This window comes from Onychostoma macrolepis, chromosome 18, assembly GCF_012432095.1.
Source record: "Onychostoma macrolepis isolate SWU-2019 chromosome 18, ASM1243209v1, whole genome shotgun sequence".
NCBI classification, from domain to species: domain Eukaryota; kingdom Metazoa; phylum Chordata; class Actinopteri; order Cypriniformes; family Cyprinidae; genus Onychostoma; species Onychostoma macrolepis.
This window is the reverse complement of record NC_081172.1, coordinates 453,037-476,500: the sequence shown is the minus strand read 5'-3', so window position 1 is coordinate 476,500 and position 23,464 is coordinate 453,037. Positions and strand designations below refer to the sequence as shown.

At 36.6% G+C, this 23,464-nt stretch overlaps 1 protein-coding gene across 1 annotated transcript in view; it reads right to left on the bottom strand.

Annotated features, from left to right (window-relative positions):
• LOC131524370 (tyrosine-protein kinase CSK) overlaps positions 1–2,419 on the bottom strand; it is a 33,645-nt gene extending 31,226 nt beyond the window's left edge. The window contains exon 1 of the mRNA XM_058751452.1: positions 1,673–2,419. The gene's annotated coding sequence lies outside the window, so the exon portion shown is untranslated. The remainder of the gene's footprint in view (positions 1–1,672) is intronic.
• Between the last annotated feature and the right edge of the window lie 21,045 nt (positions 2,420–23,464).

Below are 23,464 nucleotides of genomic sequence, written 5' to 3'. Positions count from 1 at the left end.
CGAGGTCCATAACTTGTCTTCTTTCAGACTACTGAGAAGAAAACATCCAAAATACACTTTGTTTTATTTATTGCTTTATCTATTTACGTTTTAATTTTACTTGTAATTCCTATCTTGAAATGTTTTTCCAGCACTTACAAACACCAAAACATACAGCTTTATTCTGAAGGTTTTTACTGATTAATTCCCTCACTCTGAATTATACAACATTTTATTCCTAAAAACGTAGTGAAAGTGTGTTTATTTCTGTCTGATGCCAGTATTTTCAGATTTATGGAGTGATATCTAGACGTTAATATGTCTGCTCTATTCACCTGCAGTGTCTTGCCTTTAATATTTATGTTTTCCAAGCTTTAATAAAGCATGCTTTGGTTTTGGACGGCTGTGGAGACCCTGCTGAACGAGCGAGTGTCTGCGATCAGACGAGTGCGTTTCCAAAGGCTCGTCCGCTCGGGGGTCCTGGCACTCGGGCGTCCGGCGGCAGACGTGACAGACGGTCTCCTCGCATGCTGCTGTCTGGCTCTTTAAACTCTTCACCTCGTTTGCATCGTCAGCACACTAAACACCGTACTACGCCATCTCCAAGGGTTTCTTTACAGTATCTTGGAGTGCCATGCAAATATCACGGCATATAAACATAGTATAGATACGGTTACTTACACCATATTTTTTTTGGTTTATTTAGGGAACGTTGGGACACTTTTTGAAGTTGAAATCATTGGGTGAAAAGAGCCACGGTTATTCTGAATGAACCCTATTATAACATGTGACCCTGGAGCACAAAACCAATCAGAGGGGTCAATTTTTTGAAACTGAGATTCATACGTCATCTGAATGGATAAGCTTTCCATTGATGTATGGTTTGTTATGATCAGATAATATTTGGCTGAGATACAACTATTTGAAAATCAAAAAAATCTAAATATTGAGAAAATCATCTTTAAAGTTGTTCAAATGAAGTTCTTAGCAATGCATATTACTAATCAAAAATGAAGTTTTGATATATTTACGGTAGAAAACTTACAAAACATCTTCATGGAACATGATCGTTACTTAATATCCTAATGATTTTTGGCATAAAAGAAAAATGGATAATTTTGACCCATACAATGTATTGTTGGCTATTTCTGCAGATACACATTAAGACTGGTTTTGTGCTCCATGGACACTTATGGCAACATTATAAACGGCATATCATAATACTACCATGTTTTCTGGAAAGACACTAGAGAAAAATAATGATAATTTAATTTTGCATGGAAATTCCATGCTATAACAATCATTCAGAAATATCAAACAAGTAAACGATGAATGTCATGATCCAAAGTAAAGCAGACGCAACACCATCAGCTCCAGAAGAAGAGAAATCAGAGCTTCAGCTGTATGTTTTTATGCAAACGAGTCGTACATGATAAACAGAGACGAATGCATGTGTGATGTTGAGAGAACCACGCCTGCAGAGCTCCACGCGCACATCACCTGCGATCCGCGGCTTTATTACACGCATCTGGATCTCCGCGCGCAAGCGGCACAAATCACTAATGCATGCGCACAAACACACGACGAGCAGAAGCAAGAACGCAGGCGATCAGCTGACAGCAATCGGTCAATAATCAATGTGAAACGCGATCGGATGATGATGCATTAAACGCGTCGATGAACGCAGACTCACCCAGCGAATATCGCGCATGAGCGTCTGCTTCTCTTCTGAGGGTTTGGGCTCCGGTTTGTTCCGAGCATGCAGTTGTTGTGCGTTTGAGATCAGACAGTGCGAATCAGGCCTGTGGATGAAGAGGAAATGAAATGAGATGAAAATGTCGCTGCGCTTCGACGCGGCGCTCGAGACTCTAGCGCGTCCACCCCGGTCCACTGCAGCTCCGGTGACGTCACGCGCGCTGGTCCGCATCCTCGAGACGATTTTAGTTTTTTGTATGGTTGTTGACTTTTTGTGCAAAAATGCTGGTGTAATCGTTTATATTTATTTGATTGATAATCCGCCAAGGAACTTCTATAGGAACTCTTGTATGTGCAACTTCTGGAAATTGTATCAAAGAAATATCATTATTCACAAATATGAACGTAAGAAATGCTTTTATTGATGTATCATGTACTGTACATTTTATAGTTTGCATCCAGAAACCATATTTCGTTTATTTTGGAGCTGTCCTTCTGTCAGTTTTAATGTTAAGTCTGTGCTTTTAATGTCACAAATCAAAATATTGTAAGTGCAAACTTCCACTTTTTCCCCAAAACAAGAAATCCAACAGTACATACCCTGAAAAATAGGAGAACTAATTTAACTAAAGTTAATAATTTAATGTATGATTTATTTTAGGATCTTCTGGCTGCAGTTCTGGGTGTTTGTTCTGTAATGTGCATTATTTGTATTTCAAATAAACAGTGACATCATATTTTTAATTAAACAATTATATAATTTACTTCAGAAAGCAATGCTGAAAATTAAAAATGTTTTTTTTTTTTTTATAAATGCAGAAAGCGATGCTACAACTATATTAATAGAGTGAGATTTGTTTTACATTCATAGCAAAAGGACCTGTTAATAAATTGTATTTATTTGTTTACTTCACCTTGTATGCTTACTGCAATTTGTTAATATTATTAAACCCCTGATATTCATATCGATTTAACAGTATTTCTGTATTTATAATATTTAAACTACGTTCTGTTTAATAAAATCTGAAACTTCACTGAATAAATAACTCTGAATCCGAGTCTCAAACAGACTTTGAATCATTCTCATTCTTAAACATCTTCTATTACTTATTTAATATAAAGTAACTACATAGTAGCGCGACCAATCAGAGGCTCATTAATCACGTGACGCTGACCGAACGCGGAAGTAGCGCTGGAGTGGAATCGCTCGACTCGAGAAGACTCTTGGGCTCCAGCGCCGCCTCTGCGCACTGCGCATGCGCGAAAGCTCCACGCCACACCGCGGCGTCGCTGAAACGCTTCACATCTGAATAGAAATCGATAACTTTCAGCACGTGATGGAGTTCAGAAATGCACCGTGTCAAGGTTCGACGGCGGCATCTCGATAAAATGAAAGGTTTAGATCACAGATTGGCTTTCGAGAGTTTTGCGACACCTGCTGGTGACAAACACAGATGTGTTTCACTGCAAAAAATGATTTTCTTACTGCTTTCTAGTATAAATATCCAAAAATTCTTGCATTCACTTGACAAGTAAAATGAGTTAAGATATTATGTCTTGTTTCCTGAAAAAAAATTATCAAAATTTTGGTAGTTTTTGGTTAAAACAAGCAAATATCTGCCAATAGGGCAAGAAAAATAATCTTGTTTATCCTTTGAATTAAGATGATTTTTCTTACCCCACTGGCAGATATTTTTGCTTGTTTTATGCAAAAACTAACAAAATTTGGATGATTTTTTCACAAAGGCAGCAGAGACTCAAAAGAGCTTCTCAAATCAAAGGCCTTCAGTACAAACTAATACAGCAGCGTGTCTTTATTCTCAGATTAATGCAGAACAATACTCCATATCTACTTTAATATATATTTGAATAGACATTAATAAGACATTATTCTTATTAAACCTACTGATGGAGTTCAGCAAAACACAAATCTTGAATAAATCTGTTTTCTGACACATTAAAGCCTTAATTCTCGGTGACTTCATCAAGAGCACCAGTCATTTTCACATCATTACAGTGTGTGTGAAGCTCATGAAAGCAGTCATAATTTCATCCACAAATCAAAAGAAATAAGACATTCTGCATGAAGAAAATCAAGTATAATTTTAGAATCACTATGATTTTTGTTTTTTGTTTTTTTGCATTGTGACATATATTTAGTTTTTATTATTTTATTTTAAACAAATTTACCTCCAAACTCCATTACTGTACTGCAAAATACAAAATAATTAAATAAAATCTGAACTGTAAAACAAGTTATGCTGCTTTTAATTTGTGCTGAATTGAATAAATACAATTAATTGTATTCCAGACATTTTTTTTGTTATTCAAATTGTGATTAAAAAGACACATTATATATATATATATATATATATATATATATAATTATCTATTTTGATATATAAATATCTTAAAAATTATTACTTTTTCTTAATATACGTAAACACATACATATGCTATATATATTCTAAAAATCAATCTGAATTAAATTAATAACAGAAAATTAAACTGAAATCAACATTCTTTTCATATTTCCCTCCTCAAAACCTATTGAAAAAGATTTGTTAATTACAGCACAGACACCTTTTATAAAATAGTGAAATCGGTGTTTTTGTGGCCAGCAGAGGGCGACAGAGCCTCGCTGTAACACTGAAGAAGCACTGATCCTCAAGAGACTGAAGAACTCACTCAATACACAAACAACCAGAACACTTCTCAGAAAAATCACATCAGTTCGAGAGCGTTTGACTATATCAATATATTAATTATATTTATATCATTTAATTTAATATGCATTATATAAATACAGAAAATAAATATTAGGGCTGTGGGTCGATTAAAATTTTAAATAGGAAATCACCCCCAAAAGATCATTTAAAGTCATTATTGTGTTGTTAAATGAGAAAAGCATTGAATAGACATTACAAAAAGTAGCTTTAAAAATAAATATTTTGAATAGTAATGATAGTAAATGGTATTGTTTTTTTTTTAATAATACTGAAATATGAAATGATTTCAAAAATGAAATGATACTCTTAATATGAAACTAAAGCACCAGTCTTAATGAGTGAGTCATTGAATCATTCAAACAGCTGATTCATTTAGAAACGAGTCTCTGAATCATTAATTCACTCGATTCGTTCAAAATCGCAGATTCATTCAGTAACTGCATCAATGTGTGGCATACAGGTCTGGATCAGTTTAACATGTTATTTTTTCCATAATTGTTATTCCATAGTTATTTTTTCACACCAAATTAACAGTTAAATTGACAGCCCTGATACATTTCTGACATCTCTGATTTGTGTTGATGATTTGTCACCTTTAATGTCGGACAGCTGTCTGCTGCTGGTTGGGTTCGTTAGTGATGCTCTCCTGCATCTTGACGAGGTTGGACAGGTGATTGGCCAGGTGTCACCCGCAGGTGACGGTCATTCGACCACCATCATCTCCACCCACACTGGAGACCAGCAGAAACCAGCAGAGACCAGCAGAGTCCAGCAGAAACCAACAGAGACCAGCAGAGTCCAGCAGAAACCAGCGGAGACCAGGAGACCAGCAGAAACCAGCGGAGACCAGGAGACCAGCAGAAACCAGCAGAGACCAGGAGACCAGCAGAGACCAGGAGACCAGCAGAAGCCAGCAGAGACCAGGAGACCAGCAGAAGCCAGCAGAAGCCAGCGGAGACCAGCAGAGACCAGCAGAAGCCAGCGGAGACCAGGAGACCAGCAGAGACCAGCAGAGACCAGGAGACCAGCAGAGACCAGGAGACCAGCAGAAGCCAGCAGAAACCAGAGGAAACCAGCGGAGACCAGCAGAGACCAGCAGAAACCAGCGGAGACCAGGAGACCAGCAGAAACCAGCAGAGGCCAGCAGAAACCAACAGAGACTAGGAGACCAACAGAGACTAGGAGACCAGCAGAGACCAGGAGACCAGCAGAGACCAGCGGAGACCAGGAGACCAGCAGAAACCAGCAGAGGCCAGCAGAAACCAACAGAGACTAGGAGACCAACAGAGACTAGGAGACCAGCAGAGACCAGCAGAGACCAGGAGACCAGCAGAGACCAGGAGACCAGCAGAGACCAGCAGAGACCAGGAGACCAGCAGAAGCCAGCAGAAGCCAGCGGAGACCAGCAGAGACCAGCAGAAGCCAGCGGAGACCAGGGGACCAGCAGAGACCAGCAGAGACCAGGAGACCAGCAGAGACCAGGAGACCAGCAGAAGCCAGCAGAGACCAGGAGACCAGCAGAAGCCAGCAGAAGCCAGCGGAGACCAGCAGAGACCAGCAGAAGCCAGCGGAGACCAGGAGACCAGCAGAGACCAGCAGAGACCAGCAGAGACCAGGAGACCAGCAGAGACCAGCAGAGACCAGGAGACCAGCAGAAGCCAGCAGAGACCAGGAGACCAGCTGGAACTGATGCTGCAGCTTTATTAAAAAACACTAAAGACTAGATTAAGACTCCAGTTCCTGGTTTTATTGACTCATCAGTGACGTTATTCTACAGAAAAAGTCCATGTTTCTGTAATCACTCATGGATGAAATATATATTCAAAATTTTTTCTCATTTGATATCCTATTTTACTTGGAAATTCGTCACACCTACAGAAGTAAAATGAATTTCAAACATAAAAAAACTAAATCAAAACAAAAGCGCACATCACTGGAAATGCTCTCAAACAGGCTGCGTCACGAAAATATTAATAATGAAAACAGAACAAACAAAAAAAAAGATGACACACCTAGGCTCTAGAAATACAAAAATTCAATAGTCTGTTATTAAATTTAGATATTTATGGAGCCTAGGTGTGCTGCTTTTTTCAGTTTTTATTTACAAACATTAAAAAAACTATTACTTTTACAATTTAATTTAGTTAAATTAAGTTTTAAGTTAAAGTTTTATTATTATAATTTTTTTCCTTTTTATTAATTATTTAAATAAGTAATTTATTTCAAGTAACAATTTTTTATGGTTTTATATAATAACCCTGGTTCATATATAATCACAATTGCAATGAATTTCATGAGAAACATAAATTCAGGCCACACTTTTGACTGGATGTGTACGTACAATATTTAATAGCTGAGACTTTTATTCAATCATAATTTTAGGTCAAATTTGACATTAATGCATATTTTAGGCCCTGTAAGTATTCAGCATTTCTATGAACTTTTACACAATTTTTAACCACCTTTACAAGAACTGTATACATCATAATGATAACACTACAGTAAGCTTTCATGAGTTAGCTGCACTAATTAACACGAACTAAACTGACGAACTAAAGCAGTGAGTGTTAATTCAGAATTTACCAGCGCAATATTAAAAGATGTGTTATTATTTAATGGACCTGAGCTGACATGGACTGTATAGCTGTATTTTTATGAACTAACATAAACAAAGATGTGTTGCTCATAATTAGCTAATGCATTACTAATGAAGGCTTATTGTAAAGTCAAATCATTATAATTATAAAAGAATGAGCAAGACGTTTGAAATAGCTTCAGATGGAGTTCAGTTGACACGAACGTGAATGAATGAAGAACAGAATCAGAGGTTTATTCTCACTGACACAGTTTTAACACCTGAAAGCAGGACAATCAGCAAGATGACATAACAGAGAGAGAGAGAGAGACATAGAGAGAGAGTGAGAGAGAGAGAGAGAGAGAGAGAGAGAGAGAGTGAGAGAGAGAGAGATGTCGTGCTAAGGCAGGATATGTTATCTCAGGTCTGTCCGTATCTCCACACCCCAAAGCTTTTATCACACCTGCACAAAAGAAGGTAATATATCACCACACACACTCACTCACTCACTCACGCACACACACTCACTCACTCACACGCACACGCACAAAATATCACACGCACACACACACACACACACACACACACACACACACACACACACACACACACACACACACACACACACACACTCACACACACACACACACACACACACACACACACACACACACACACACACACACACACACACACACACACACACACACACACACACACACACCCACACACACACACTCACACACACTCACACACACCCACAGAGGCGTGCGGATACACACGCAAGGCTGAACCTGCTCGACAGGGTCATGCGCAGCGGGCCAGCGCCATAAAATAAACTGTGCTTGAAGCAAATCCTTCAAGCGTGACAACAACAACTACACCAGAAACTAATACGACTGCACTGGAGCCGCGCCACACACACACACACATAACAGCCATCTCACAAATGCACTGACCACAAACGCAATAAATGTGATTACTGTAACTGTACCTGATGCACAGCAGCGGCACAGCATTCAGAGATGAAGACTCATGCACACAGAAACACTGAAGCCTGAAACAAACTGTGCGAAAGAAAGCAAACTTCACAAATCAATCCCTGCAATGCAATTTATAATGTGTTTCTAATGTATGCTTGCAGTGAATGTTTTTATTTTTAGATTGTTTTTTTTCTTTTTTCCCATTTGTATTAGTTTTATGTTTTTCACCTAAGTTTTAATGTTTTAGTTATTTTGTTGTTTTTATTAGTTTTTGTTCTTTTAATGTCTATATTTTTCTATTTAATTTGAATTTTAGGAATTTTGTTGCTTTTTTGTCTTTTTTTTTAATTAAATTTGATTGTGTTTTGTGTTTTTAACATTTTCATTAGTTTTTGTTTTTTATATATATATTATGTTTTATAATATATATATATATATATATATACACCCCTATAAGTAAAAAAAGAAATACATAATAATGTATCTTAGTTTATTTCTATACTACAACACATAGATGCATATTTGAGTACTGAGACCTGAAACAAACTCAAATGAATACAAACGCTTCTGGCGACACAAGCTGAATTTCACATATGGTTGCATTACAAACTGTATAATTACATTATGCATTATGTACATTTATGCATTTAGCAGATGCTTTCATCCAAAGCAACTTGCATAGAAGCATATGCAATTCATCACAGAGCAAACAATATTCATCGAGTGCGATGTGAGGTTTATTAGAAAGCTGTGTCAGAGACTGTGTTTCGGGACGGAGCAGCACTGTTTACGTAAATCTGTGTGTGTGTGTGTGTGCGTTTGTGCGATGTGCATTGTTTGTTCATGCATTTGCACGGCTGTGGAATTGTTTATGTAAAGTGTGGCACAGTGAGGAAAGGATAATTACAGAGTGAGACAGGACAGGATTACAGATGCCAGCCAAGCAGAGTCAGACTTGTTCAGCCTGTAGTGAATGTCTGTCTCTCTCTGCTGGGCGGTGCACACCACATACGAGCCAAAAAACGATGTACAATATCACTTATTTGGCCATCCTTCCATGCAGGTAAAGGATATCTGTCTGTGACGTCGCCGCAGCCCACGATTCCCAGCATTACCCAAATTAGCACTTGTTGCTTGAAAAATGCACTGCAAAAGTAAAGCATGCATTTAATTGCAAAAAATAATGTGGCAAACAAAACCCAACTTTTTTTTCTCTGCAACAGATTTTTACATTGCAATGCAATAACATGGAAGTGATCACTTTTATTGTTTTTTTCTAGAAGAATTGCAATTGTTGGGCTTTATTTAATAACACTGGAATGCAGTTTTGTCTTTCAAAGTGCTTGAATTTGTAAAAATAGCACAAAAAAGGCAATTTTACAAGGTTGTTGTTATGAAGGCAACAAACAAATGCACACTGGAAAACTGAAGGCCGAAATAAACTGTGCAAAGGTACATGAAAGCAAACTTCACAAATCATCACTGCAATCTGAAATTTGCCCAACTGCAATTTATGATGCAATGCATGAGTTTATTTCTACTGTATGCTTGCAATGAATTTTCAAAATTTGCAGTTTTCATTTTAACTTTAATTAATGTTTTAGTAATTTTTTCTTCATTTTTTCATGTTTAAATAGTTGACATTAATTTTTATTTTTAGTACATCTAGTCCATCAAGCTAAATGAAAATGCGAAACAGAAACTTTCAAGCAGAATCATGAGAAACATACAGATAGCTATACTTACATCGCTTTAAAATGGCATGAAGTGGAAGCTGCAACCAATTGTACTACCACATATTGTGATGCATATCTGAGTGAAACGAATATTAAACCAGAAATATAAATAAACCTGGACTTGATTTTATCCGTCAGTTGTTGGTTGTATTGTGTAAAGTGAGCGGCATGCACTGCAACAGAGGCAGATCTGAATATAACGGACTTTACTGCAGATACATATGTCAAAAACGTCAAGTGAGCATATCGCAGGAAGAGTAAATTATGACATTTTGATGAAAGAATATGAAGGTTTAAAAAAACTAAATGCATGGATGAACTGTTTGCAATAAAACCAGGAACCTGCATTACGAAAATAAAAGGATCAGTTTTAATTTCATGCTTTAAACACGTCAAATGTTGCACTGCATTATATTCTGGTGTTTAGCTTTATAGAGAGCGACAATAATAGACACATTTATATTAGATTTTTTTTTTTTTTATGTGTAAATATTTCATTTTGATTTTATTTAAAGATTTAATAATTGTTTTTTTTTTTTTTATTATTATTTTTTAATATGTCTAAATTTCATAATTTTGTTCAAGTTTTAGAAATTCATTTTTTTAAGGTCTATATATTTCCTTTTACTGTAATTTTAAAGTTTTATTAATTTTGACTTTTTTCATTTTTTGTAATTTTATAATTTGTAATTGTAATTTGTATTTATATTTTATTTTATTTCAGTTATTTTATTTCTATAACTTTTTATGGTTTTAGTTAATTATAATAACCCTGGTTCATACTTTAGCACAATTTTGAGTAATTTCATGAAAAACATAAATTCAGGCCTTTGACCAGACGTGTAAATACAGTTTTTAATATCTGACATATAAAAGACTTTTATTCAATCATAATTTTAAGTTAAAATTAGCATGCATGCATATTTTAGGTCCTGTAACTGTTCAGCATTTCTATTAACTTTTTCACAATTTTTGCAGTTTTTTTCAGCTGCTTGCACACATTTTCAAAACTTTACACACAAATCTAAGAATTGCACACAAAATGTAAAATGCCTCACATCTCTTGCAAAATGAAGCACTGCATTCAAAATATCACAAACACATCTCAAAAGCAAACATTTGTCTTACGTTGCAAACACTTTCGCCATAATATTATATTTTTGGATATATCATATAAACACAGTTGTTCAAAACATAAAGCTCTTCTTTCATGAGCTTCTGGGTACATTTCTGTACAAGACTGAAAGTAATTGGCAGAGAGATTACAGTTTTTCTCAATTGTTTACACACAAATTCTGGTACTTGAGACACAATGACCACAACATGTAACTCATTCACCAACCCCCTGAACCAATTCTGCTAAACTACAAGCACAGTTCCTGCTTTACACTCAAATTGCAGTTCTAAAACACACTTTTTTCAAAACACTACACACAATTCTCTGCTTTTGGCACAATTGTCATGCAGAAAATATCTTGTTTTCACAAGGAACACACTGCCATTCAAATATGCACACTGACTCATCACAAGGGCAAACACCCGTCACACAGTTTTACAATTAGCAATCAGAGCTTTAGCATAAAAGGGCAACAGGTGAGCTCTTCTGTTTTGGAGCAATGGATGCCAACATTGGAAACAGAGGCAGAGCCAGAGGAGTGAGAGTAAGAGGAGGAGGACGGGACGAGGACGAGGACGAGGACGAGGACGAGGAAGGCCAAGGACCGTAATCTCTGATGAGATCCGAGCCACTTTGGTTGATCATGTGGTCAACCATGGTCTAACAATGAGGGAGGCTGGGCAAAGAGTACAGCCACATTTGAGCAGGTACACTGTAGCATCCATCATCCGGACTTTCCGAAATGAGAATAGGTAAGAAATCTACTCTCACTAGAAAATTGCAGTACTGCATATCAATACAGTACTCAATGAGTACAGTAGTACAGTATTGCCTGTGGACTGTTCTGTAGGACTGTACAAATACTGTAAAGTATGTTTCAAGTATTTAGGAAATGTTTACCTACAGTACTTTGTATTTACAGTATTTTACTATTTGTTTGGCAGAACTGAAAGATTACCAACACAAGGTGGTCGGGAACGTGTTCTGTCTCCTGAACAGGAAACTGAAATCATGAACATGGTCCTAGAAAACAACGCCATAACATTACGGCAAATACAAAGAAAAATAATAGAAAACAATGACATGTTTCAAAATATTGATAGGGTAAGCTTATCAACACTGGACCGTGTCTTGCGCAGAAATCATCTCCGGATGAAGCAGGTCTACAGGGTGCCATTTGAACGCAATTCAGAAAGAGTCAAATAATTGCGATATAACTATGTGCAAGTGAGTCCCACAATTGATGCATACTCTCAACACTGTATGCAGTAAATTATACATATTTCAATATTGTAATCATAATGATTGTGCTTCACAATAGTGACCACTCCATGTCTATTTCTGATATTGTCATGTGTGTTTCAGAGAGTCCTTGAGCTAGAGGTGGCTGCAGTGGAGCACCAGTTCATCTTCATTGATGAGGTTGGGTTCAACCTCACAAAAAACGAAAGAGGGGAAGGAATATCATTGGCAGCGTGCCATTGTTGAAGTCCCTGGCCAGCGCGGAGGGAACATCACAATGTGTGCAGCGATTACCCACCACAGCGTCATCCATCACCATGCTACCCTTGGCCCCTACAACACCGCCCATCTGATCACATTCCTTGACACCCTACACAGCACACTCATTCCACCAGATCAGGTAGATGGCCCAGAGCAGCTCAGGTACGTTGTCATTTGGGACAACGTAAGTTTCCACAGGGCTGCTCTGGTTCGTAACTGGTTCACTGCCCACCCACGCTTTTTAGTTGTTTATCTCCCTCCATATTCTCCATTCCTCAATCCTATTGAGGAATTTTTTTCTGCCTGGAGATGGAAAGTGTATGACCGAAATCCACAAACGCGTATACCTCTTCTCCAAGCTATGGAGGACGCATGTGGAGATATAGCAGCTGATGCTTTTCATGGCTGGAATCGCCATGCTAGGCGATATTTCCCCCGCTGCTTGGCCAGGGAAAACATTGCTTGAGATGTGGCCAGACCGCAACAGAAGAGAGGATGCAGCATAGGTATTTTTTTAGTTTTTTTTTTTTTACTGTAACTGTATACAGTAAATTCTTCTGTTGTTTTGTATGTAGTGTATGTGCAACTTTGTGTTGGTTGGGAATGGGATGTACACTGTGTACATTGTTTTTGCAGGAAAAATAAAATAAAATTTTACCGTGTATCTGTGTGTTCTGAGTATAAAAACAATATTCTCAAATATTTTACAACACACTTATGTTTGTACTGTCTGTAGTAAGTGTAACACTGAACCAAAAAAAGGCCTAAGTCATTATGATGAATGGAGAAGAAGTGTTTTACATTGAGCACATCAGTGTTCAGCTGGTTCTTATAAATGTCTATACATATGGTGTCATTTGAAAACAAAATCCCATTTTGAGAAGAAATAACATTGTTTTGAATGTAAAGTTTCATTTTGCAGGATAATTGAGGGGTTTTGCCCATTGTGTGTGTTTTTTTGGATTTGTGTGTAGAGTTCTGAGAATATGAGGCATGCTTTCAGAAAATGTGTGTAAACAATTGAGAAAAACTGTAAAAATTCCATGAAAAATTAATGGTAAACATGAACACAAGATTGAAAACAAACTTTTTTTCTTTCTTTTTTTTTTAACTGTAAGCATTCGTGGTTCTGAATACAGTATTATACAGTAAGAAAGAAATGAAATACATTGTTTGCATCCATTGTTCAAAACCTACAGTTTTTCTTCGTCACTTTGGTGCATTTCTCGAATTATCCTTACTGTAATACCAGCAAAGAAGTGTGTATTTCTCAAAACAATCTGTGCAAACAGCAGCACACACAACGGATTACCTGCAAAAGTAGTTCATCTCTCAAAAGTAAGTATTTCTGTCGATGAACATCAGAACAAAAAGTCCTTGTGTCATTGTTCACAAACAAGATCGTCAGAATACATAGTCATGTTGTGAATATATCACTGCGCTCTGTTAGTGTTACCTGATGTAAACTATGACATCAGTTTAGAGGACAGTTACTGTACTGAAATGCACTTCTTATGTATGCCATATATTCATTTCAAAAGTACAGATTTACACATTACTGTATGTGTGATATTGAAGCAAGAAAAACTGTGTAACTTGACCTGTGGCCTATTTATAGACCTATTCTAAAGCCATGATTGGCTAGTGTTAAATAAAGCTGTGAGTGTGAGTATGTGTCTGTGTGAGTGTGTGTGTGTGTGTGTGTGTGTGTGTGTGTGTGTGTGTGTGTGTGTGTGTGTGTGTGTGTGTGTGAGTGTGTGTGTGTGTGTGTGTGAGTATGTGTGTGTGTGTGTGTGTGTGTGTGTGTGAGAGATGTGTGTGTGTGTGTGTGAGTGAGTGAGTGAGTGAGTGAGTGAGTGAGTGAGTGAGTGAGTGTGAGTGTGTGTGTGTGTGTGTGTGTGTGTGTGTGTGTGTGTGTGTGTGTGTGTGTGTGTGTGTGTGTGTGTGTGTGTGTGTGTGTGTGTGTGTGTGTGTGTGTGTGTGAGTGAGTGAGTGAGTGAGTGAGTGTGTGTGAGTGTGTGTGTGTGTGTGTGTGTGTGTGTGTGTGTGTGTGTGTGAGTGAGTGAGTGTGAGTGTGTGTGTGTGTGTGTGTGTGTGCGTTTTGTGAAAAGTCAGGACATAGATGTGTATGATGACGAGGGTATGGCAGGTATTACAAGGTGAAGGTGGCATCTCAGGACATTGACCCATGTCCCCACTTTTCAAAACGCTTATAAATCACTCAGAATTAAGTTTTTTTCAAAAAAAGTTGAAATGCACAGTCTCCTGTAAGGGGTAGGTTTAGGTGTAGGGTTGGTGTAGGACAATAGCACATACAGTAAGTACAGTATAACAACCATTACGCCTATGGAGAGTCCCCACTTTTCACAAAAACGAACATGTGTGTGTGTGTGTGTGTGTGTGTGTGTGTGTGTGTGTGTGTGTGTGTGTGTGTGAGTGAGTGAGTGAGTGAGTGTGTGTGTGTGTGTGTGTGTGTGTGTGTGTGTGTGTGTGTGTGAGTGTGTGTGTTTCACCATGATCTGTTTGTTGAACTGCAGTCAGAGGGTTGTTACACGAGTGTGTGTTTGAGCAGGAGTGTGTGATTAATGATTGATGTGTGTTTGGGGCTCAGGCTGCTCTGAAGTCCAGCTCCAGGCGGTCAGATGCCGACCGGAGAAAATGACCAACCTCTAAAGCAGACAGAAACAAATGCACACTTGTGTCACGATCAGGGACGTGCAGAGAGTTCCTCAGGGGCAGGGGCTCAAATGTAAAAAAGGGGCAATATGAGAAAAAAAAGAAAAAAAAAAAAAAAAAAAAAAAAAAATATATATATATAGGTCAAAAGATTGCAAGAAGTCACTTGTAGTCATCAGGCCTGCATTTATTTGATCAAAATTTAATATACTTTATTAATTTACTTTATTTACTTAATGTATTTTATGCAATGTTGAAAACGTGATACGTTTTTCAGGGTTTTTCGATGAATGAAAAGTTAAATAAGAACAGCATTTATTTAAAATATAACTTTTGTAACAATATACACTACCATTCAAAAGCTTGAGGTCAGTATTTTTATTTATTTAATTTTTAAAAGAAATTACTTTTTATTCAGCAAGGATTTGTTAAATTGATAGAAACAGTGATAGTAAAATGGATATTGTTAGAAAACATCTCTATTTTGAATAAATGCTGTTCTTTATATTTATCAATGAACCCCAAAAAAGTATCACAGGTTCCAATAAATAATAATAATAATAATAATAAAAAATAATAATAATTAAGCAGCACAACTGAACTGAAACAACACTGATAATAAATCAGCATATTAAAATGATTTCTGAAGGAGCATGCATTGAAGAATGGAGTAATGATGCTGAAAATTCAGCTTTGAATCACAGAAATAAATATTTTATTAAAATAGTATAAATGTATATTAAAATATAAAAACATTCTTTTAAATTGTAATAATATTTCACAATATTAGGCTACAGTTTTTTTTCTGTATTTTTGATTAAATAAATGCAGGCTTGATGAGCATAAGACACTTTCATAATGCTGCATAATTATCAAATATGGTAATATAATAAAGTCCTTTCTCGTCACCATTTCTCCAGCCTGCACTTCACAGAACAGGCCTGTAGGTGGCACTTGGGCTTAAATAACTATCATAGTTTTATCAAATAGTAAACGGTGTATATCATACATGAATATAAGTGAATTGAATACTGATTACCATTATTATGGTTTTGTGCAGTGCTTTTGTAGTCATTTAGCATACATTTTCTCAGCAATGTAATTTGATTTATAAAATGAGGCAAACCGCAGATCCAGATCCAGATCGCTCCACAAAATAAGTTAGTCTGTCCATGTCATTTTTCAACAGATTTATGAACTGAAATAACCGCTCCGCTTCACATATTGTCCAATGAAATTTGAAGTTCTTGTGCCAGATCGTGATTGGTTGGTGTATTAGGCCTATAGCTACATGACTAATGGGCATTGACGAATTATGTAATATTCTAAAATATGTAATATATGGATTTTTAATTAGGCTAAATCGACACACTAGCTTTGATTATTGATGATTTTTTTTAAAAATATTGTTTGGTTTATTTTTCCTTCCGTCGACCCACTCACTGAAAGAACCGTATACGGCTCGAGAGCCTCGGTTCCGAACAGACCGCGGAATATCAGTCCAGAAAAATGCACGAAACCCACAGCAACGCATCAGATTGACAGATATGTAAAAAAAAATATAAACAGGAATTTTCCGACTTTTGAGCGACTAGTTACTGTTTTGTACAAATTGTCATGTTCTGCACGTGCCTGGTCACGATGATCCTCAATCTAACGTCTTACACCCTCAGCCTGTTGTTAAAATGAGCGTTTCTACACTCAGCTAAACGCTAACATCTCCACCAAACCTTCCCCTGATGTTTTCGTCATTATTTGTCACTGAAAGGAAAAGCAGTAAGGCACAGAAGTACAGTGAGGAAAATAAGTATTTGAACACCCTGCTATTTTGCAAGTTCTCCCACTTAGAAATCATGGAGGGGTCTGAAATTGTCATCGTAGGTGCATGTCCACTGTGAGACATATAATCTATAAAAGAAAATCCAGAAATCACAACGTATGATTTTTTAACTATTTATTTGTATGATACAGCTGCAAATAAGTATTTGAACACCTGTCTATCAGCTAGAATTCTGACCCTCAAAGACCTGTTAGTCTGCCTTTAAAATGTCCACCTCCACTCCATTTATTATCCTAAATTAGATGCACCTGTTTGAGGTCGTTAGCTGCATAAAGACACCTGTCCACCCCATACAATCAGTAAGAATCCAACTACTAACATGGCCAAGACCAAAGAGCTGTCCAAAGACACTAGAGACAAAATTGTACACCTCCACAAGGCTGGAAAGGGCTACGGGGAAATTGCCAAGCAGCTTGGTGAAAAAAGGTCCACTGTTGGAGCAATCATTAGAAAATGGAAGAAGCTAAACATGACTGTCAATCTCCCTCGGACTGGGGCTCCATCTCACCTCGTGGGGTCTCAATGATCCTAAGAAAGGTGAGAAATCAGCCCAGAACTACACGGGAGGAGCTGGTCAATGACCTGAAAAGAGCTGGGACCACCGTTTCCAAGGTTACTGTTGGTAATACACTAAGGCGTCATGGTTTGAAATCATGCATGGCACGGAAGGTTCCCCTGCTTAAACCAGCACATGTCCAGCCCGACTTAAGTTTTACAATGACCATTTGGATGATCCAGAGGAGTCATGGGAGAAAGTCATGTGGTCAGATGAGACCAAAATAGAACTTTTGGTCATAATTCCACTAAACGTGTTTGGAGGAAGAAGAATGATGAGTACCATCCAAGAACACCATCCCTACTGTGAAGCATGGGGTGGTAGCATCATCTTTGGGGTGTTTTTCTGCACATGGGACAGGCGACTGCACTGTATTAAGGAGAGGATGACCGGGGCCATGTATTGCGAGATTTTGGGGAACAACCTCCTTCCCTCAGTTAGAGCATTGAAGATGGGTCGAGGCTGGGTCTTCCAACATGACAATGACCCGAAGCACACAGCCAGGATAACCAAGGAGTGGCTCTGTAAGAAGCATATCAAGGTTCTGGCGTGGCCTAGCCAGTCTCAGACCTAAACCCAATAGAGAATCTTTGGAGGAGCTCAAACTCCGTGTTTCTCAGCGACAGGCCAGAAACCTGACTGATCTAGAGAAGATCTGTGTGGAGGTGGGCCAAAATCCCTCCTGCAGTGTGTGCAAACCTGGTGAAAAACTACAGGAAACGTTTGACCTCTGTAATTGCAAACAAAGGCTACTGTACCAAATATTAACATTGATTTTCTCTGGTGTTCAAATACTTATTTGCAGCTGTATCATACAAATAAATAGTTAAAAATCATACATTGTGATTTCTGGATTTTTTTTTAGATTATGTCTCTCACAGTGGACATGCACCTCGATGACAATTTCAGACCCCTCCATGATTTCTAAGTGGGAGAACTTGCAAAATAGCAGGGTGTTCAAATACTTAATTTCCTCACTGTATATCCACTCCATCAGCTCAAACAGTAACGCCGAGGTCACGGGTTCGATTCCCAGTGAATGCATGAATGCAATGTAAGTTGCATTGAATAAAAGTATCTGCTTTCCAAATGCATGAATGTAAATCAACATAAGTGTAAGTTTTCAAAACTGGATGCAAACAGTGCACAAAAATAGCATTTTTTGAAGGTGCCGTGATGCGATTCAGTTGATGATGGACACACTTATTTTTGCTGCACCTGCTTCATCCTAAAATAATAATTAATTCATAATCAAATATTAAATCTTTTTTTTTTTTAAATCATGTGCAAATATGATTTAATATTTAATGTTTTGAAAGAAGTCTCTTCTGCTCACCGAGGCTGCGTCTATTTGATCAAAAGTACAGTAAAAATTTAAAATGTGGATATCTGTTAAACTGTAATGTATTTCTGTGATGCGCAGCTGTATTTTCAGCATCATTACTCCAGTCTTCAGTGTCACATGATCTTCAGAAATCATTCTAATATGCTGATTTAATGCTCGAGAAACATTTCTGATTATTATCAATGTTGAAAACAGTCGTGCAGCACAATATTTTTGTGGAAACAGTCATACATTTTATTTTTCAGGATTCACAGATGAATAGAAAGTTCAAAAGAACAGTGTTTATTTGAAACAGAAATGGTCTGTAATATTATAAATGCTTGCTGAGGGCCGCTGGTTCTGTCTGTCAGGTTTAAGGGTTAAGTTGGCGGCCATCTTGGGTGTGGCGCTCGTGCTTCTCGAGGTTTTCCGGGCACGTCTTTATCAGCCCATCTTGACACGCCATGCTCGGGTGAAAGGGGAAACGGCACGGCTGCACAGTTTTTGGGAGGTAATTTTCTCTGCTTGTTTATCTCGGGGATATTTTTAGAGCTGAACGCGGCGTTCCTATTTAGTGCTAGAAGCAGATGTGTAGTGGATGATGGATTGAGCACCAGCCGCTCTGAGAGCATCAGCACAGACTACAGTACGAACCCTAGTGAGCTCCCTGCACAGACAGCATCTGAAGATGACCCAGACAGAACTAGGGGCCGTTCACACACAGCATTCATGCATTCAGAGTAAGTGGTTTTGAAGGACCGAACTGAGCTGAGTAGCTTAAAAACACAATCATGCAATCATCAAAGACAACTTTCTAGCACACTGAAACTATTAAAAATAGTGAGAATATTTCTTACAGTAATGATATCCATGGAAATTATAAAGATAACAGGAGCAATAACTACAATGATGACTGTAACAATGAATATAATTACAACAATAACTATGAGGACCATAGCACTATATATATATATATATATATATATATATATATATTTTATTTATTTATTTATTTATTTTATTGTTTTTTGTTTTTTTTTGGGACCTGTGATATTTTTTTTTAGGATTCTCTGATTAATAAAAAGTTAAAAAGAACAGCATTTATTTAAAAAAATACATTTTGTGTTACAATATACAATGCTATTCAAAAGTTTGGGGTCAGTACATACAGTACAGTACATCAATAAATTAATACTTTTATTCAGGAGGGATGTATTAAATTAATAAAAAGCAATAGTAAAGACTTATATTGTTAGAAAATATTTATATTTATATTCTGCTCTTTTTAACTTTGTATTCATCAAAGAATGCTTAAAAAAAGTATCACATGTTACATGTTAAAAAACAATATGAAGCAGCACAACAGTTTGAACACTCATAATAAATCAGCATATTAGAATGATTTCTGAAGATCATGTGACGCTGAAGACTGGAGTAATGATGCTGAAAATACAGCTGCGCATCACAGAAATAAATTCTATTTTAAAGTATATTAAAATAGGAAACCAATATTAGAAATTGCAATAAGATTTCACAATATTACTGTTTTTTCTGTATTTTTGATCAAATAAATACAGCCTTGATGAACAGAAGAGACTCCCTTAAAAAACATTAAAAATCTTACTGATCCCAAACTTTTGAGCGGCAGTGTATATATATATATATATATATATTTTTATGTGTATGTGTATATATATTCTCTTTATGTAATTTTGCTGTAAAATACTGTTAAAAGTACCAAAAAGTTCGGAAATAATAACAAACAGTCATTCTATAATTTACAGTAACTACAACAAAAATCCCTGTGTGACACTTCAATTTGATGTTATTTTGTTTAAATTAGGTTTCTTGTTAATGTTTGGTATTAATAATGTGCATTTGGTTTTAGAATTCATCATAGGTTGTGTAATTGCATTATTTTAAAGTCATGTTTGTGTGTGTGTGTGTGTGTGTGTATAGGTATAAATAGATTTTGTTGCTTTAGATTGAATATTAACATATCAGTTAAAGAAATGTACAGTTTTTACTGTAAATTCAAGTTCAGTCCAGTAAACACTAAAATGTTGCAAGTGTATTATTTTGTTTACAATCAATTCTGATACTTTGACTTTTTCATTCTGAGACTTTTCCATCTGTGTTTTACAGTAAATGTCATGGGTTTACTGTGATCTTGGGTAACAGCAGATCATCAGTCCTGTGCTTTATCTGTGTCTGAGTCTCAGCAGCGAGTGAGGAGCCCATCCTGAAGGAGTCTGGCGCGGCGTCTCTGCAGAGATCAGGACCGCGCTGCCTGCGCTCGTACACTCGTGTGCTGATGCGTGCTCAAACAAAGCAAAAGCAAAAAAAGAGGCTCGGAACAAAAAAACTGGAAAAACCTGGTGTTCAGCCCCAACCCAGCTGAGCTGTCACGCTAACACACTCTCGCACGCCAGCGATCCGCTCTCACGCCACACTCCAGACGCCGGCTCCTGGCCCCGCGCTCATTAATCAATTAACCAATTAACACGGCTGACCTGATGCTCGCTTTATGTCAGAGCATCTGTGACCATCTAGATTAGATCTGATGACATATGGCCTTCACATCGCCGTTTCACATTCTTTCAGCCTGGGTTATTACAGTCAACTAAAAACATTAAAAAGAGATATTTCTGTTACTCGAAATAAAATAAACATTAACTGAAAAAATATAAATTTATCAAATAAATATATATACAATAAATAATAAATATAATAACATCAAGTGAAATAATATAAAATATACAAATACATTTTAAATAATTTTTTAAATATATAAATATACAGTATATATGAATAATTTATATAATATATTTTTGAAGACAAGATTTTGGATTTTTTTTTCCGTCTTACTTGACGTACTAAACCAACTAAGAAAACTGAAATAAAAATTAATAAAGCTATACATGTATTTAAAATAAAACAATAACAAATAAAACAACAACAAAATGACTAAAACTTTAACTAAAATCAAAATGGATAATATAAAAATTAAACTAATTAAAAATATTAATTAAAACTATAATAGTCTTCTAATAATACTAAAACAACACTAAACAAAATTGTGTGAATTTCACAAAAAAAAAAAAAACAACAACAAAAAAAATCCAGGTCACATTTAATCTTAAAATTATATTTTGCATAAAGAAAACAAAATGTATTTTAGGCCTACTATGATGCACTGTGATGCTATTTTTTTTATAACAATTAAACGCATTCTTCTACAAATTCTCATGCTTAATTAATGCCTCTTGAGCTTCTCATTATTGTTAATGGTGTTTCTCATTAGATGCTCATTACTTTAATAGTGATTTTTCAGTAAAACTGTTATGACTGTAAAACGATTAGTTTTATATTTAAATCACCTTTTGTGTTTCTCATTAGATGGTTGTAACGTGAAAGGTCATTTTCTGCTGTATTACAGCAAAACATTACTGTAATGAAATATTTTTTATATTTAAATCACCTTTTGAGTTTGCCATTTTAATAGTGATTTCTAATGTACTAAAATAAAACTTTACTGTAATACAATGATTTTTACATTGAAATCGCTTCATTTTGAAGGAAGCACATAACGTGCTACCATTTCATACTTCATTGTTTCTGTCAGTTTACGGTAATGAGAATGGGGTTTTCTCCATCAGGCTGCTTTTTCTTTTGATTCTGGGGTGAAATGTGACCCGGACGTGTTCTTGGCAGGTTTCGGTGAGATTCATCTTCTTACCAGAAGTCCAGTGATTCACTGATACTGTCACGCGAGAAAAGCTCGGATTTCATGCCATACAGCTCAGATCGAAAGCTGGAAGTTCCCTGGAATCTCCTCGGAGATGAAAAATATCAATAAATCAATCTGAGAGTCCTTCTACTTTCATGCTGACATCATCTGAGTCTCATCCTTCCAGAAAGCATCCTGCATGAGGATGAAGAAACTCTGTCCTGACAGCATTCACATGCTACAGTTAATACAGGGTTACAAGGCAAATCTGAGACCTCGCACGACCCTTTAATAATAAATACAACATCATAAATTGGTGGTCTCTAAATGTGAATGTCTTGCATTACCAAAGATTTTTATAACACGATAAAATTACTTGAGATGTGAAATGACGTAAGCCTTATTTTATTAGAAACCAATCAACATGAAGTGAATGTAAAGTTAAAATAATAACAAATATCTGCTAATGGGCTCAGAAATATCAACATAATTCAAAGCAAAAACTACTTTTCATTCCCCACCGACAGATATTTGTGCTTAAATTGTTCCATTTCTCAGAAAACAAGACTTCATGTGTTTAATTTGCATGTCCAGTAAATGTATCTTTGATTTAAGGATGTTTAGGTATTAGAACTGGAAATAAAGACAAAAATACTTTTGCAGTGCATGCAATATTTAATGCCAGAACTTTTTCTGCTTGGATGCAAGATGTCTTAAGGCCTTAATTTGTGAAAATATGAATTAAGACTTCTGTGATACATCACCAGACAACAAATTTGGCAGATGCTTTTATCCAGATTCATGAGACACGTTATTGTCGTTAATGGAGCCCAGGAGCTACATGACATCATTTCTCTATGTAAACACGCAAACACACGACACAACAACTGACATATTTACAAGCCTGAAATCAGTTTACAGTAAATCACAGCAGAGTTCCCGGTCGATACCGGAGGAGCATTTGCTCAAACGCTCTCGTGTTCTCACACTCCAGAGATTGACAGACGGTCGGAAAAAAGTG